The sequence below is a fragment of the Erythrolamprus reginae genome, chromosome 2, assembly GCF_031021105.1.
Source record: "Erythrolamprus reginae isolate rEryReg1 chromosome 2, rEryReg1.hap1, whole genome shotgun sequence".
NCBI lineage: Eukaryota > Metazoa > Chordata > Lepidosauria > Squamata > Dipsadidae > Erythrolamprus > Erythrolamprus reginae.
The window spans coordinates 340,040,795-340,059,448 of record NC_091951.1 but is presented as its reverse complement, the minus strand read 5'-3'; positions in this window follow the sequence as shown (position 1 = coordinate 340,059,448).

Below are 18,654 nucleotides of genomic sequence, written 5' to 3'. Positions count from 1 at the left end.
CTTCACATTGGCGGGTTGATGACAGGTATTTTAATTGGACTCCAGTGATAAATCCTATTTAAATGCTTCAAAAAGAATATTACGGTCAGCAGTGGTTTACTCCCTTTTAACTGAGCAAACACATTTGCCCATTTCACTGTTTTGTTTCTCTCACCCTTATCCCCATTCCTCCTCCATTTGCATTTCTGAAGCTGTCATTTGTACAAAAGTTCAGGCATGTAAATTGCTTGCGGACCAAAGGGGGGTGAAATTTTAATTTCATGAAAAGGGAAAAAAGAGCAGAGGTAACATGCTCTTATTTGATGGAAGACAGGCTTGGTCCTCTGGTGTTCACTTTAAACTCCCCAGGGTTTTATATATATAAGAGATCAATCTTCTGATCCATCAGCTGAAATCAGTGCATTCTATTTTTTAAAGGATTGGTAAACTCCTGAAGGATTAAGAATGAATCAGCCCTGACCGAAAGGCAGAAGAAAAAGACAGGGAATAATTATTCAGCTGATCAGAAAAGAAGTGCAAACTTTAGATTGGGTGTGATTAAAATATTCTTCTGGTGGAAAAGGCATAACTGAATATGATTCTACCGTACCCAATTCCTGACAATCTAGATCTTACTGCCAAGGTAAAATTAGGGCCAACCAACATAAAAAATGAATGTTTGCACATTATCAGAAAAGTGAAGAAAAGCATCCAGTCAACGAAGCAGTGGAAGTGATGTGCCGGTGTCTGGAGGCTGTTGGGGCCTGGATGGGTGTCAACACACTCAAACTCAACCCTGATAAGACTGAGTGGCTGTGGGTTTTGCCTCCCAAGGACAATTCCATCTGTCCATCCATCACCCTGGGGGGGGAAATTATTGACCCCTTCAGAGAGGGTCCGCAACTTGGGCGTCCTCCTCGATCCACAGCTCACATTAGAGAAACATCTTTCAGCTGTGGCGAGGGGGGCGTTTGTCCAGGTTTGCCTAGTGCACCAGTTGCTGCCCTATTTGGATTGGGAGTCACTGCTCACAGTCGCTCATGCCCTCATCACCTCGAGGTTCGACTACTGCAACGCTCTCTACATGGGGCTATCTTTGAAGAATGTTTGGAAACTTCAGATCGTGCAGAATACAGCTGCGAGAGCAATTATGAGCTTCTCTAAGTATGCCAATATTACTCCAACACTCCACAGTCTGCATTGGTTGCCGATCAATTTCCGGTCACAATTCAAAGTGTTGGTTATGACCTATAAAGCCCTTCATGACATCGGACTAGAATATCTCCGGGACCGCCTTCTGCCACACGAATCCTAGCGACCGGTTAGGTCCCACAGAGTTGGCCTTCTCTGGGTCCCGCCAACTAAACAATGTCGTTTGGCGGGACCCAGGAGAACAGCCTTCTCTGTGGTGGCCCCAACCCTCTGGAACCAGCTCTCCCCAGAATCAGAACTGCCCCCACCCTCCTTGCCTTTTGTAAAGTTCTTAAGAACCATCTCTGCCGTCAGGCATGGGTGAACTGAGACATCTCCCCCGGGCCTATACAGTTTATACATGGTATGTTTGTGTGTATGCTTGCTTTTAATAATGGGGGTTTTAGTGTTTTTTAAATTATTAGATTTGTTCTTACATTGTCTTCGTTATTGTTGTGAGCCACCCCGAGTCTATGGAGAGGGGTGGCATACAAATCTAATAAATAATAATACAGTGTTCCCTCGATTTTCGCAAGTTCGAACTTCACAAAAAGTCTATACCACGGTTTTTCAAAAATATTAATTAAAAAATACTTGGTGGTTTTTTCCCCTATACCACGGTTTTTTCTGCTCGGTGATGTCATATGTCATCGCCAAACATTCGTCCACATTTAATAAATATTTTTAAAATAAACTTTAATAAATAAACATGGTAAGTAATAATTGAAATGGTTGCTAAGGGAATGGGAAATCGCAATTTAGGGGTTTAAAGTGTTAAGGGAAGGCTTGTGATACTGTTCGTAGCCAAAAATAGTGTATTTACTTCCGCATCCCTACTTCGCGGAAATTCAACTTTCACGGGCGGTCTCAGAACGCATCCCCCATGAAAAGTGAGGGAACACTAATAATAAAAAAGAGGATACAGATTTGCTTAAATTTGCTTACATATTTGCTCTACATGGGGCTACCCTTAAAGAGCGTTCGGAGATTACAATTAGTCCAGAACACAGCCGCACAAGCTATTGTGGCTGTGTCTAGGTACACCCACATAGCTCCAACACCCCATGAACTGCACTGGCTATCAGTCGGTCTCCAGATACAATTTAAGATGTTGGTTATCATCTATAAAGCTCTACATGATTCAGGAAAAGATTATTTACTGGACCATCTTCTGCCTCACACTGTGGGCCAATTAGAACCCACAGAGTTGGCCTTCTCCAGGTCCTGTTGGCCAAAATTTGAAATTTGGGGTGTCTGTTCCTCTTGGCTTCTAGGTGTTCGCTAAGAAAAGGTATTTTGAAATTACCATTAGATGATTAGTATTTCTTATACAATATTATATTAACACACTCTGATGCTAAGGAGTTAGACATTCTACTGCCTCTCCCCAACTGCAAAGAACTCTATTCCAAATGCCAGTAGCCTTATATTAACATGGTCTGATGCTACCCCTTTGCTAAACTGGGTGTGGACATGGCCAGTGCATGACTCATCCGGCCTGAGGGCTGGGAGGTTAGATATTCTACTCCCCCTCCTCACCTGCAAATAACTCTGTTCCAAATGCCAGTTGCCTTATATTAACACACTCTGATGCTAAGGAGTTACACATTCTACATAAATTTTTAAGCTTTCAGTGTCAATGCATCAAGCCCAATCATAACTACTCATTAATTTTCAAGCGTGAACTGTCAATTTATCAAGCCTGATTACATAGTTTCACAGTGAAGCATGGGTATCCAGCTACGAGTGTGACATATAACCACCTTGGGTCTATTTAAACCTCAGACTGCAGGAGGATTGGGATGTCTGTTCCGAGACTCTGAAATTGCATACGAAGTTTAGACCAGCATTTGCAATTATGAATGAATGGCAGCAGGCTAAGCTGCAGAAAACCAATTGGGATCTGCAATAGAAACACATTGTTTTGAAAACAAAATTGCCTTTTGCTCCCAATTGTTCTGAGCAATGCAAACTTCAAAGTGAAACTATTTGCCTCGATTTTTAAAACTCTTCTCTATCTTTTCTTTCCCCTTTTGTTCTTCTTTTTCTTTTACTGTTTCCCTTGGAATGCTCCAAAATCTTCAAAAGGTTTTGAAGGAGGCTGAATAACAGAAGAGTTCTTAATCTGCTCTTTGCTCCATTGTTTCTCCCTTGCCAGTTCTTTCTTTTCCTGGATAACTTAAAAAAAAAAGTACACCATCAACAAAAAATGCATCTTTCAGAAATCTTATTGCAACATTCAGATTCTCCATCTATTCTTTTTGTGCCATCTGACACTGATCTAAAGGGCCAGCTTTTTAGATATTAAATAGCTGGAAGCTTGTTCTGTTTTGGCCTATCCGGATTGGAACAAAGGGAGAAGCCATGCGCTGAGTTCTCAAATAACACACTTTTATATAAGAAGCAAGATTTATACAAGCAAACTCAAGCATTTCAGTCCATCTTGGCAGCTTTCCAGTTCAAATCGGCTAAGAGATAAAATGTCCGGGCAGCCACCAAAAGTCAAAGCTAGTTATCACATTCCTTAGTAAGATAAGGATTCTTCAGTCAAACATACACAAACATGCTCACACAGCTGCATCTCTGCCCGATGAATTGAGAAGATTAATAGCGGGTTGCCAGCGTGGCATTTCTGGAACCCCAAATCTAGGACTGCCACCATTATGAATTGTTCTGTCGAGCTCTCTGGTAGAATCCTCCCGAAAATGCACAGATACAATTTCAGACACACACACGTTTGAAAATTCAAAACAATGTTCTTTAAACCGAAAATACAAATAAACGAAGCACTCTTTTTGTATAGCAAAGAGCACTTGTCTCCAAACAAACTGGTAATTTGTACAAGCCCCTTATGAGTTCTGTGATACTTAGATTGCAGCTGTGAGGCAATTCACAGTCTTTCTTCTTTCTTTCACAAAGTGAAACACACTTTGCTCTGGTTTAGTTTCAAAGTGGGGGAAAATCAGCACACAAAGGACAAAGTCAGCAAAGCAGGCACGAAACACAACAAACGATCAGATAATCCTGCACAATGGCCAAACCCACAGGCTTCTATTTATAGCAGCCTCACTAATTATCACAGCCCCACCCAACCACAGGTGGCCTCATTTTCTTTGATAATAATCTCTCAGCTGTTGCTGCCTATGCATCGCTCTCCTCATGTGTGGCTGTATCATTAACTCTTGTTCCGAATCCAAGGAGGAGCTAGATAATTGATCTCCTTCTGAGCTGTCTGCTACACTCTCCTCTTCCCTGTCACTCATGTCTTCTTGGTCAGAGGAGCCTTCAACAGCAGATTCCACCAGGAGCAAAACAGGCCTGCAGCATGTGGATGTCTCCCCCACATCCACAGTCCTTGGGGCAGGCGCTGGGCCAGAGCTAACCACAACACGAATGTTGTAACACCACACCCCTTTACCCAGAATTCCTCCTCTATATACTGTCTGGGTGTGGTCAACTGTTTCCTAGAGATAACTTTCTTTCATAGACTCACTTTCTGAACTTTTTCCCATAAAGATATTGCTGTCTGCTTCGTTACCTTCTGACCTGGGTATCTAATAGGAGCTCCTGATCTCCCATGCCCCCTCCTCTGACTCAGACATTACCATAATTGAGGTTTCTATGGTCTCTGGAGGTTCCTCAGGTCTCTCAGGTTCCAACTCTCCCTCGCTTTCTCTAGCTGACGTACCAAGATGGGCCCAGTTCATCCTCTTCAGAATCTGTCACTAACAGAACTGGCCGTGAACCACTCACAACAAAGGCAGCTTGAAAGAGTATAAATTTCATAAAAGCTGCTATTGACTGAGATGTAATGGGCTGTTGGAAGAAATGTCCATCTGGGTCCAGTTCCAAGTGGGGAGAAGGACACTGGGACCCTTGAAGCCACCCAGTGGTCTTACTCTTCTCAAGCAGAACTGGTGAAGAAAGCAACCTCCCAGGTATTTTTTTAATTTTTTTAATTTTATTTATTTATTTATTTATTTATTTATTTATTTATTTATTTATTTATTTATTTATTTATTTATTTATTTATTTATTTATTTATTTATTTATTTATTTATTTATTTATTTATTTATTTATTTATTTATTTATTTATTTATTTATTTATTTATTTATTTATTTATTTATTTATTTATTTATTTATTTATTTATTTATTTATTTTGTCCAATACACAATGAGGGTTTTAGTGGGTATATATCTACATACACATAGTAAAATACATAATGAAGGTTATAGAGGAGATACTCATAGTAAAATATATCTAAGAAATAATAGAAAAGAAGATATACTAATAGAACATATCAATGAAAGAATAGAAGAAGAGATATAGGAATAGAAGAAAGGTATAGGAGATATAGGAGAGCAATAGGACAGGGGACGGAAGGCACTCTAGTGCACTTGTACTCGCCCCTTACTGACCTCTTAGGAATCTGGATTGGTCAACCGTAGATAATCTAAGGGTAAAGTGTTGGGGGTTTGGGGATGACACTATGAAGTCCGGTAATGAGTTCTACGCTTCGACAACTTGGTTACTGAAGTCATATTTTTTACAGGCAAGTTTGGAGCGGTTAATATTAAGTTTAAATCTGTTGTGTGCTCTTGTGTTGTTGTGGTTGAAGCTGAAGTAGTTGCCGACAGGCAGGACGTTGCAGCATATGATCTTGTGGGCAATGCTTAGATCTTGTTTAAGGCATCTTAGTTCTAAACTTTCTAGGCCCAGGATTGAAAGTCTAGTCTCATGGGGTATTCTATTTCGAGTGGAGGAGTGAAGGGCTCTTCTGGTGAAGTATCTTTGGACATTTTCAAGGGTGTTAATGTCTGAGATGCGATATGGGTTCCAAACAGATGAGCTGTATTCGAGGATGGGTCTGACAAAAGTTTTGTAAGCTCTGGTAAGTAGCGTGAGATTGCCAGAGCAGAAGCTACGTAGGATTATGTTTACAACTCTTGAAGCCTTCTTGGCTATGTTGTTGCAGTGGGCTTTGGCACTTAAATCTTTTGTTATTAGTATACCAAGGTCTTTAACCGAGTGGGGATTATCTGTGATAATTTGATTATCCAATTCGTATTTGGAGTTCAGATTCTTCTTCCCAATGTGTAGGACAGAGCATTTGCTAGTTGAGATGTAATGGCATGGCAGCTCCCAATCTCCGAGCCTCCGCACACACCACACACAAACATGGTACCATGCCACGCACCCTCGTTTGCAACAGCAGTCCTTGATGTTCAGGACAAGTCCCTGAAATTTGCCATGCTGGACACTTCCTGGAGTGTGAGGCTGGCAGGTGAAGGAAGCTGCTCCTGCCTCCCTCCACGCTCTGCTACCCCATGTGGCCAAGCTGGCTGGTCACTCCTGCCCTTTAACTTTCAGCTACCGCTGCTGCTCTTCAGGAGCTTTGCTCCCTTCCCCCACAACAGACCACTCCAAACTCATGCCAAATTAGACAGAGAGAAGGGAGTGGTAAAGAAAAGACAGTAGGGAAAGCAAGTAGACTGCTTGCCTGCATAGCTGGAGGTATAGCAAGCAGGAAGAGGGAGATTGTGATCCCATTGTATAGAGCGTCAGTGAGACCACATTTGGAATGCTGTGTTCTCTCGATTTTCGCGGGTTCGAACTTCGCGGAACATCTATACCACGGTTTTTCAAAAATATTAATTAAAAAATACTTCACAGTTTTTTCCCCTATACCACGGTTTTTCCCGCCCTATGATGTCATATGTCATTGCCAAACTTTCGTCTGCCTTTAAAAAACATTGTTTTAAATAAACGTTAATAAATAAACAAGGTGAGTAATAATCTAAATGGTGGCTAAGGGAATGGGAAATGGTAATTTAGGGGTTTAAAGGGGATACTGTTCATAGCCAAAAATAGTGTATTTACTTCCGCATCTCTACTTTGCGGAAATTTGACTTTCGCCGGTGGTCTCGGAATGCATCCCCCGCGAAAGTCAAGGGAACACTGTACTGTGTTCAGTTCTGCAGACTTGCATGCGCAGAAACAAAAAGTGCAAAAACCAGTGAAATCTCATGCATGTGAGCATTCTTGCTCAACATTTCGCTTGCTGCACATGTGCAGAAGGCAAATTTCACGTGGGGACACGCATAGGTAATGACCTATAAAGCCCTACATGGCATCGGACCAGAATACCTACGGGACCGCCTTCTGCCGCACGAGTCCCAGCAGCAGATTAGGTCCCACAGAGTCGGCCTTCTCTGGGTCTCGTCGACTAAACAATGCTGTCTGGCGGGATCCAGGGGAAGAGCCTTCTCTGTGGTGGCCCCAGCCCTCTGGAATCAACTCTCCCCAGAGATTCGAATTGCCCCCACCTCCCAGTCTTCTGCAAGATGTTAATGACCTATGTCTTTAACTTATTTCACCAGAAATGGGGGGACTGATCCCCCCCTTGCTGATTATAGCACTTGAGAATGGTATGGTTGTGTAGTATTGATTGTTTTTTAATATTAAGGGATTTTAACTAATAATAGATTTGTACCACTGTTTATTGTACTTTATTATTGTTGTGAGCTGCCCCGAGTGCTTGGAGAGGGGCGGCATACAAATCTAATACATTATTATTATTATTATTATTATTATTATTATTATTATTATTATTATGTCAGTACAACACAGCAAACGAGATCACTATGCTGGATTTCGTATTTCATCACCAGTCGGGCGCTTGCCAAGCACCTAGGAGTGCGTGATGTAGCGGCCAATTATGTTTGCCGATCCCAGTAAAGCGGCCTTTTGCAATTGACAGATGGAGATTTTGTCAATCCCGATGGTTTTCCAATGTCTGCTGAGATCCTTTGGCACTGCGCCCAGCGTGCCAAGTACCACTGGGACCACTTTCACTGGCTTATGCCAGAGTCGTTGCAGCTCGATTTTTAGATCTTCGTATTTCACTAATTTCTCTAGCTGCTTCTCCTCAATTCTGCTGTCTCCTGGGATTGCGATGTCAATGATCCATACTTTCTCTTTCTCCACGATCACAATGTCTGCTGTGTTATGCTTCAGAATTCGGTCAGTCAGAAGTCGGAAGTCCCACAGTAGTTTTGCTTGCTCATTTTCGACCACTTTTTTGGGCTTATGATCCCCCCAGTTCTTTGCCACTGGTAAATGGTAGTTCTGGCACAAGTTCCAGTGGATCATCTGTGCCACAGCATCATGTCTATGCTTGTAGTCAGTCTGTTATTGTTGTTGTTGTTGTTGTTGTTGTTGTTGTTGTTATTATTATTATTATTATTATTATTATTATTATTATTATTATTTTGTGCTTGTCATGCATGAGCAGATGCATGCGCATCGGCATTTGCATCTGCTACCCGAATCAAGATCCTGACAGTTCCAGGAGTGACCCACTACTGGAGGGTAGATTTCTCCTTCAGCATCCCAGGCACAAGCAGCAGGGTGTGAACCACTGTGTAACCCCAGGAAAGCATCAGCGGTACGGCTGCTTGTTTTCGGTAGCTGGAAAGGGGGGTATTTCTCACTTGTGAACATCTGCCTTCACTCCCTCTCTTTGTCCCTCCCCCTTCTCTCTCTCTCCGTCCCTCCCTCTCTCCCCCTTTTTTCTCCCACTCCCCCCCCCCCGAGCCATCCTGCAATCTTAGCTTGTAGCAAAAACTACTGCATCACAGACTTTTATGCCGCACCATGGGATCGTCTTAGACAGCTGTGTTTAAAGGACTGTATTGCGGCAGGCAGATGTTGCCTCCGAATCTTATTGAAAGCAAGCTCAGGAGTCCCCTAATTATGTAATTCAATGCTCTGTTGTGAAAATACCCACATGCAAATGTGGATATTAGGGAAGGTTGCTCGCAGAAATGTGTCTATTGGGACAAGCTGCATACAAAACTGAGCATATTAGGGGGAAAATGGCATACAAAATGCATATGTTAAGGTAAAGGGAATGTGCTTAAATGTAAATTGGTGACAGATGTGGGCCTATAACTAAAGACATGGGAATCTGTCATGTATCAGAAATAAACGAATTCATCCAACCCAGCCCAAACCACAACATTGGCTTGAATTTTCAGACTGATAGTTAATCTAAACTTTGAATGGTTCCGTTTTTGTCAGGGACATAAGCTTAACTTTTCTCACCAAGATGTTCCAATTAGCCTTATTCTTGCTTGTTTTTCCTAACAACTGCACTGTGGATTCTCCTCCAGCAATTGCATGTGGCTGTGACATAATAACCCATTTGTCTCTCATTAAACCTCAGGAAGACTGGCGTTTCCGATGGTGCATTAGGACCATTTCTAGCTATAACCTTAATAGGCCTGTGTGGGTCATGAAAAAGAGTAGGGCTGGTGGCAAGAGGCAGGAAATTCACATGCTGATTTGCACTGATTACCAAGTATTATTTGCAGCTCTGTTTGAAGAGGATGGAAGGCAGCAGGTTCCAGCAAGACTAATGGGAGATATTGGTCATGACTGAGACAATTTACCAAGGAAAGCCAGATCACAGGGTCATCAAGGTGGATTTTAAATATGCAATTTCAGAGCAGGTGGGGGCAGGGGGCAAGGGAGATAAAGATCTGGAGATACATTCAGCAAAATCAAAAACTCTTGAAAATGTCCAGAGATACTTCACCAGAATAGCCCTGCATTCTTCCTCCCGTAACAGAATACCGTATGAAACTAGACTTACAACTCTGAGTCTAGAAAGCTTAGAACTAAGACGCCTTAAACATGATCTAAGTATTGCCCACAAGATTAGATGCCGCAACGTCCTGCCTGTCAATGACTACTTCAGCATCAACCACAACAACACAAGAGCACACAACAGATTCAAGCTTAATATTAACTGCTCCAAACTTGACTATACAGGTTGAGTTCGTTAAGTCTTTCCTGATACATTTTATGCTTAAGACCTTCCACCATTCTTGTAGCCCGTCTTTGGACCCGTTCAATTTTGTCAATACCTTTTTGTAGGTGAGGTCTCCAGAACTGAACACAGTATTCCAAATGTGGTCTCACCAGCACTCTATATAACAGGATCATAATCTCCCTCTTCCTGCTTGTTATGCCTCTAGCTATGCAGCCAAGCATCCTACTTGCTTTCCCTACCGCTTGACTGCACTGTTCACCCATTTTGAGACTGTCAGAGATCACTACCCCTAAATCTTTCTCTTCTGAAGTTTTTGCTAACACAGAACTGCCAATACAATTTATTTAATTATTTTTATTTATTTATTAGATTTGTATGCCACCCCTCTCCGTAGACTCTCCATAGACAATACCCAGATTGAGGATTCCTTTTCCCCAAGTGCATTATTTTACATTTGGAAACATTAAACTGCAGTTTCCATTGCTTTGACCATTTATCTAGTAAAGCTAAATCATTTACCATATTACAGACGCTTCCAGGAATATCAACCCTATTGCACACTTTAGAGTCATCGGCAAATAGGCAAACCTTCCCTACCCAATCTTCTATGTTTCTATGTTTCTATCATGTATATAAATATTGTTATATCTTTGTATACCACAATATGTACTTGACAAAACAAACAAATAAAATAAAATAAATTGCATCTGTTGTATGCTCATGTATTTTATTTGTTGTGGTTGAAACTGAAATAGTTATAGAATAGTGTAAATCTAATTGGTTTCTGTTTTACAGAATCTTGTTCTTACAAACTTCCTTACCATTCTGGGAATTAAAAAGAAACTAAAATCTATCATATTTTGTATGTGTTTCTTTTTAATCTTAACACATTTCGCTCCGTTTCTATATATCCACTCTTCCACATATATTTTATGCAAATGTTGAACCAATAATTGCACTACAAAATCCAAAGCAATGCAGACTCCAAAGGATAATTGTGTTCTTATCTACATAATAATCTTGGGAAATGAGAATTAAATGGGTTTGCTTAAAGATGAGAATCAAATTGTCCCCTCATTTTAGGGCATATTTAGGCATAAGAGTTAATCTGATCCATTAATTTAACTGGAAAGCCTCAATTTCATGCATGTATGTTTAAATGTGAGCAATATCTATTACTTCTGTCTTATCATAAAAGTGATATTCAGATATACAAAAAGAATTGGAATGAACATAAAACAATTTAGCAGTAAGTACATAACGGCTACCATGGGATTAAAATTCATTTTCAAATTTCTGGAGGAGAGAAGCAAAGCGTATTTTATCCGGTTTTCAGCCTGTATACAAAATCTGTTAGCCTTTAAAACCCATAGCAGATTGAATATCCAATGTTGAAGTATCTCAAAACACAGATAAAGGTTTCTGTTATCTGTTCCCAATTCAGGAGGTATGTGCTTTGATTTCACATTAGCTTTTTTATTTATGCAAGAAAGAAAACAGTACTGTTCAACAATATTCAATCTGTCAAAGCAATTGGGATGTCTTGAACCATTTTAATCAGAGCTTTGTGTACATTTTTCACTTAGGAAACTAATAGCTCACACATTTATATGAGCATATTTAACAGTGAGGGATGCAGGTAGTAATTGCCCCCTTTAGTTAAAATTTGTTACAAAAGCAAAAAAAAATAATGAAAAGAATCAGTTTCACCCAAAACTTCTCAAAACATAGTTTTATCTTTAGAATAGAATAGTAGAGAATTCTTTATTGGCCAAGTGTGATTGGACACACAAGGAATTTGTCTTGGTGCATATGCTCTCAGTGTACATAAAAGAAAAAGATACATTTGTCAAGAATCATGTGGTACAACACTTAATGATTGTCGTAGGGATCAAATAAGTAATAAATAAACAATAAATGATGCCTTAGTAAGACCATACTTGGAATACTACATCCAGTTTTGGTCACCACGATATAAAAAAGATGCTGAGACTCTAGAAATAGTGCATAGAAGAGCAACAGATATGATTAGGGGACTGGAAGCTAAAACATATGAATAGTGATGGGCGAACCCAAAGGTGTTCGGTTTGGCGAGTTCGGACAAACTTCACTCAAAGTTCGGCTGAACCCGAACCCAAACTCCGAATGCTCCGTGGCGACAAAGCTCCGCCCCTGGAATCCCATAAATAAAAAACGATGGGATTCCTGGGGCGGAGCTTTGACGTCACGTATACCGGCAGGTTGCTAAGCACACCAAGGTGATCACTTCCTGGATTCCATCCGCCCTCCATTATTCTAGTGCTGCCCCCGGAATCCAGGAAGTGATCACCTTAGCATGCTTAGCAACCTGCCGGTATACGTGACATCAAAACTCCGCCCCGGGAATCCCTTCGTGGGATTCCTCAGCACCTTTTGTGCCTCCCTCCCAGCCTCCTGACTGGCCGACAGCTCCCCAGTGTTCACCTTCCTCCGCCACTACTGGCGCCTGGCTCCTCCTCCTCTTCTCAGTAGATGACAGCTGGGTGGTGGCGCTTCGCGGTGCTCGGCATTAACGCCGAACTGGAGCACAATTTTTTTAAAAAAATCGGGTTCGGGTTTGGCATATCCGAACACTGCAAAATTAGGTACGAACCCGAATTGTGCAAGTTTGGTTCACCCAACATTACATATGAAGAAAGGTTACAGGAACTGGGTATGTCCAGTTTAATGAAAATAAAGACTTGGGATGACATGATAGCAGCGTTCTGATACATCAGGAGTTACCACAAAGAAGAGGGAGTCAAGCTATTCTCCAAAGCACCTGAAGGCAGGACAAGAAGTAATGGATGGAAACTAAACAAAGAGAGAAGCAACTTAGAACTAAGGAGAAAGTTTCCTGACAGTTAGATCAATTAATCAGTGGAACAAATTGCCTCCAGAAGTTGTAAATGGAGGTTTTTGAAAAAAAAAATGGATAACCATTTGTCTGAAATGGTATAAGGTTTCCTGTTCAAGCAGAGGATTAGACTAGAAGACCTCCAATGTCCCTTCCAATTCTTCTATTCTATTTTATTCTATTCTATTCTATTCTATTCTATTCTATTCTATTCTATTCTGTATAACAGAGTTGGAAGAGACCATGGAGGTCTTCTAGTCTAATCCCCAGCTTAGGCAGAAAATCAAAGGTGGATTCCTCACGGTTTGGACCAGTTTACCCAAACTGGTAGTGACCTATTGGTGATGTCACAATGACATCACGGAACCAGTTCAGTCGGAGCCAGTCCATGAGCACTGCCATCTTTTTTTTTAAAAAAGTCAGATTTTCTTTTTTGATTTTTTTTAAAAATTCCTTTTTCTTTTTCTTTTCCACATGCGCAGAAACCGAGTTTCTGGCACTAAGCATGCGGTCGCCATTTTGGTTTTGGTTTTGTTTTGGCGGGGGAGGGGGTTGCCACTGCAAAAACACGATGAAGAAGAGGAATAGGAGATGCAGTGCTTGGCCTCTCTGAAGTAGGTGCCAAGATTTAGGTTCCAGCGTGGAACCTCTCAGGACGAAGCCAGAAAAATCTCCAACCCAGTTTAGGAGTCACCTCACACAGTGTGGGTTAAACAATTTGCATAGAATCAGTTTAGAAATGCAGAAACGTAAGGTAGATGTGTATGTGTATATCCTAATCTTTTTCCATTCACAAGCGTCCAAGTACCATCAACATGATAGTATTGTGTAGCTGTGGTGTGATGAAACTTAAAGAATTCATGAGTACGTGGTTTTTGTTGTTGTCTTCTCCCACAGAAGCACTTTAGGAAAAATTCATAGTATTTGAAGGTGGGTCAAATTGTTAAAATTGTTATTAAAAGAAAACCTCAGGAATGCAACGTTCTTCTTCATGGTGCATTGAAATATTTTTCACCTTAGTTTTAGTGCATATATTTTCCCTTATCTGCATTTGTTGAAAAATGTAAAATTCCACAGATATTTTAGCCTTACTTTAAACAAAAGCTTAAAAAACAAATAAAGTGACAGGCTTATCAGATCTGATAAAACAGGGAAGCCTTAAAAGAACTGAAGACTTTCAGGAAAGCTAGCAAACTGTTAATTGCTCACATGTCACTATATACTGCTCAAAAAAATAAAGGGAACACTCAAATAACACATCCTAGATCTGAATGAATGAAATATTCTCATAGAAACATAGAAACATAGAAGACTGACGGCAGAAAAAGACCTCATGGTCCATCTAGTCTGCCCTTATACTATTTCCTGTATTTTATCTTACAATGGATATATGTTTATCCCAGGCATGTTTAAATTCAGTTACTGTGGATTTACCAACCACGTCTGCTGGAATTTTGTTCCCAGGATCTACTACTCTTTCAGTGAAATAATATTTTCTCATGCTGCTTTTGATCTTTCCCCCAACTAACTTCAGATTGTGTCCCCTTGTTCTTCTGTTCACTTTCCTATTAAAAACACTTCCCTCCTTAACCTTATTTAACCCTTTAACATATTTATATGTGTCGATCCTGTCCCCCCTTTTCCTTCTGTCCTCCAGACTATACAGATTGAGTTCATTAAGTCTTTCCTGATACATTTTATGCTTAAGACCTTCCACCATTCTTGTAGCCCATCTTTGGACCCGTTCAATTTTGTCAATCTCTTTTTGTAGGCGAGGTCTCCAGAACTGAACACAGTATTCCAAATGTGGTCTCACCAGCGCTCTATATAAGGGGATCACAATCTCCCTCTTCCTGCTTGTTATACCTCTAGCTATGCAGCCAAGCATCCTACTTGCTTTTCCTTTCCATTGAATACTTTGTTCTGTACAAAGTTGAATGTGCTGACAATAAAATGAAATTGATTGTCAATCAATCAAATGCAGCTGCGCGAGCAGTCTTGGGCCTTCCAAGAAATACCCACATTTCGCCATCACTCCGCGGACAGCTTTGTCTACCAATCTGTTTCCGGGCACAATTCAAAGTGTTGGTTATGACTAGTGATGGGCGAACCCGGCGAAGTTTGGGTTTGGCGAGTTCAGCCGAACTTCGCCGTGATGTTCGGGTGAGTTCGCCGAACCCAAACCCGAACCTGAACCTGAACTCCGAACTCTTCTGGAAATAAAGCCACACTTTATTAAAATTAAATTGACAGAGAGCTCTAGTGGCTTTTTTTAGTTAGAAAAAGGAAATGCAGAGAATGAAGGTGTCCCTGTGGTTGACCCCAAATTAAATTTAGAGAGAGCACTAGAGGCTTTAGATTACATCGAAAAAGGAAATTCAGAGAAAGAAAGTGGCCCTGTGGTTGACCCCAAATTAAATTTAGAGAGAGCTTTAGATTCCATAGAAAAACCTTTGACCTATAAAGCCCTTCATGGCATAGGACCAGATTATCTCCGAGACCGCCTTCTGCCGCACGAATCCCAGTGACCGGTGAGGTCCCACAGAGTTGGCCTCCTTAGGATCCCGTGGACCAACAATGTCAGCTGGGAAGCTATATGTGATATGGGAGAGACTATAGGACAGGGTACGGTAGGCACGCTAGTGCACTTATGTACGCCCATTACTGACCTCTTAGGAACTTGGTGAGGTCAACCGTGGATAGTCTAACAGTAAAGTGTTGGGGGTTAGGGGATGATACTACAGAGTACGGTAGTGAATGCCACGCTTCGACAACTCAATTACTAAAAGTCATATTTTTTACAGTCAAGTTTGGAGCAGTTAATATTAAGCTTGAATCTGTTGTGGGCACTTGTGTTGTTGTGGTTGAAGCTGAAGTAGCCTTTGACAGGCAGGACGTTGCAGCATATAATCTTGTGGGCAATACGTAGCTCATGTTTGAGGCATCTTAGTTCTAAGCTTTCTAGACCCAGGATTGTAAGTCTAATTTCTTGGGTGTTCTGTTACGGGTAGAGGAGTGAAGAGCTCTTCTGATGAAGTATCTCTGGACATTTTTGAGGGTATTAATGTCAGAAATGCAGTATGAGTTCCAAACAGATGAGCTGTATTCTAAGATGGGTCTGGCAAAAGTTTTATAAGTTCTGGTAAGTAGTGTGAGATTACCAGAGCGGAAGCTACATAGGATTAGATTAACAAATCTTAAAGCCTTCTTGGCGATGTTGATGCAATGGCCTTTGGCACTTAAGTCTTTAGTTATTAGTGGTAGTAAAATTTTGCAGCCCTTCACTGGGCAAAATGGCATCCATGCCATGGTGCAGGAGGTGGACTAGACCATAACCCACCATGGCCTTGCTTACCCAGCAACTAGACAGAGAACACATTGTTCAATTTTGGAAATCCACCTGAAAGCAAACAGCTATCCCAAAATAGACCAGTTCCATACTGTAGCACAGAAGCTGGTTAGAAGTATCCAAGAAGCTACCAGGTCTTGAGTTCAACCCCAAGGAACCCTTATTTTTGCACAATTGCTCAAATGTGAACAGTTTTTACTGCCTTTCTTCCTATGAAGCATAATATCTGAAATCACCTCGGTGCATCACTGATCATTACTGCACTACTGAGTGAAAACCAAGATATCTGAAGAGCTTAATCCATCTACTAATGTGTAGTCGGGCGTGTTTATTAAATTGTAAGTTATCTAAACATTGCAGTATCTCCCGAAGAAGACTGTATTATATGCCTTGCTTAAATAGAAACATGATGCATGAGTAAACACAAGTTATACATCCCATAAAGCACAGCAAATATGTGGCGCGAACAGACTATCGTATAATTTCAAAGTTCACTGATAGAGAGAATGCATTTACTTGATTCAATTTCTCTATTAACTTTATTCCAGAAAAACAATTTAAAAGCGATTAATTCTGATCAACATCCCAAGGAGAGCACAAAATTAAATCAGAGCTGAAACATTTTATGTGTGCTCACACTCACCCATACAAATATCTGGAGACCAGTGGTATGCTAATAGAGCATATTTAAATGAATTCACTCCTCTGGTAGCATAAAACAATGCAATTGAACAGGTGGCATTGTAGCCGAAACAATTCACTTAATTTTAAAATAGACATATTTTTTCACCTATTTGAGCCTCTATAATGGATTAGGAATTAAGTAGAAAAGCTATATATTTTGAATTATGTCTGCTTTCCCGTGCCCTTATGTTAGAAAGGAAAGGGGGGGGTGTAACTGCTTAAGTTTGCTAGCCAACACTGCTGAACAATAAGTTGATTACCTCTCTTATGCAAATTTTGTAGAAATGGTCGTAGCATTTATTTTTCTGTTTGCTTGAGAATAGACATGAGAAAAATGCCTCGACTGATTGCCTGATAATTAAGTGTCATCAAGTTATTTCTGACTTTTAGTGATCTCATAGATATACTGTATTTTTCGGAGTATAAGACACACTTTTTCCTCCCTAAAAGAGGCTGAAAATTTGTGCGTGTGAATGTAGCTTTTTCAAAGCTTTTTTTCCAGCTCTAAGGAAACATAGAAACATAGAAGATTGACTGCAGAAAAAGACCTCATGGTCCATCTAGTCTGCCCTTATACTATTTCCTGTATTTTATCTTACAATGGATCTATGTTTATCCCAGGCATGTTTAAATTCAGTTACTGTGGATTTACCAACCACGTCTGCTGGAAGTTTGTTCCGAGCATCTATTACTCTTTCAGTAAAATAATATTTTCTCATGTTGCTTTTGATCTTTCCCCCAACTAACTTCAGATTGTGTCCCCTTGTTCTTGTGTTCACTTTCCTATTAAAAACACTTCCCTCCTGAACCTTATTTAACCCTTTTAACATATTTAAATGTTTCGATCATGTCCCCCCTTTTCCTTCTGTCCTCCAGACTATACAGATTGAGTTCATTAAGTCTTTCCTGATACGTTTTATGCTTAAGACCTTCCACCATTCTTGTAGCCCGTCTTTGGACCCGTTCAATTTTGTCAATATCTTTTTGAAGGTGAGGTCTCCAGAACTGAACACAGTATTCCAAATGTGGTCTCACCAGCGCTCTACATAAGGGGATCACAATCTCCCTCTTCCTGCTTGTAATACCTCTAGCTATGCAGCCAAGCATCCTACTTGCTTTTCCTACCATCCGACCACACTGCTCACCCATTTTGAGACTGTCAGAAATCACTACCCCTAAATCCTTCTCTTCTGAAGTTTTTGCTAACACAGAACTGCCAATGCAATACTTAGATTGAGGATTCCTTTCCCCCAAGTGCATTATTTTACATTTGGAAACATTAAACTGCAGTTTCCATTGCTTTGACAATTTGGGAGGTGCTAACAATCTTCCCAGCTTCCTATTCCCTCCAAAGAAGTTTTTTTCCAGCCCTAAGAAGATGGATCTTCTCTGCTGGATCTCCTGATTTGCATAATATTTTCCCCTTGGGCCATCTCTTGGAGATGCTACCATAGCTATAGTATTACATCAGCCATTAATTTTCCTATTTCAAACCTATTTAGCAGCCAATATTCTTCAAGCTGGGATATGTTACAAAATTCTCCAAGCCTGACAGAACATAGATGAAAGTGGCATAACTAATTTTATCTATCCCTTATATATGACATTATATTTTAAAAACCCTAATAATCTAATGAGCTGGTCAAACTTATTAAAATCTCAAAAAGAGACTGACCTCCCAAAAAAGACATTTTTGATCATGGAAAAATTTATGGCATATGTTTAGATTTGGATAAT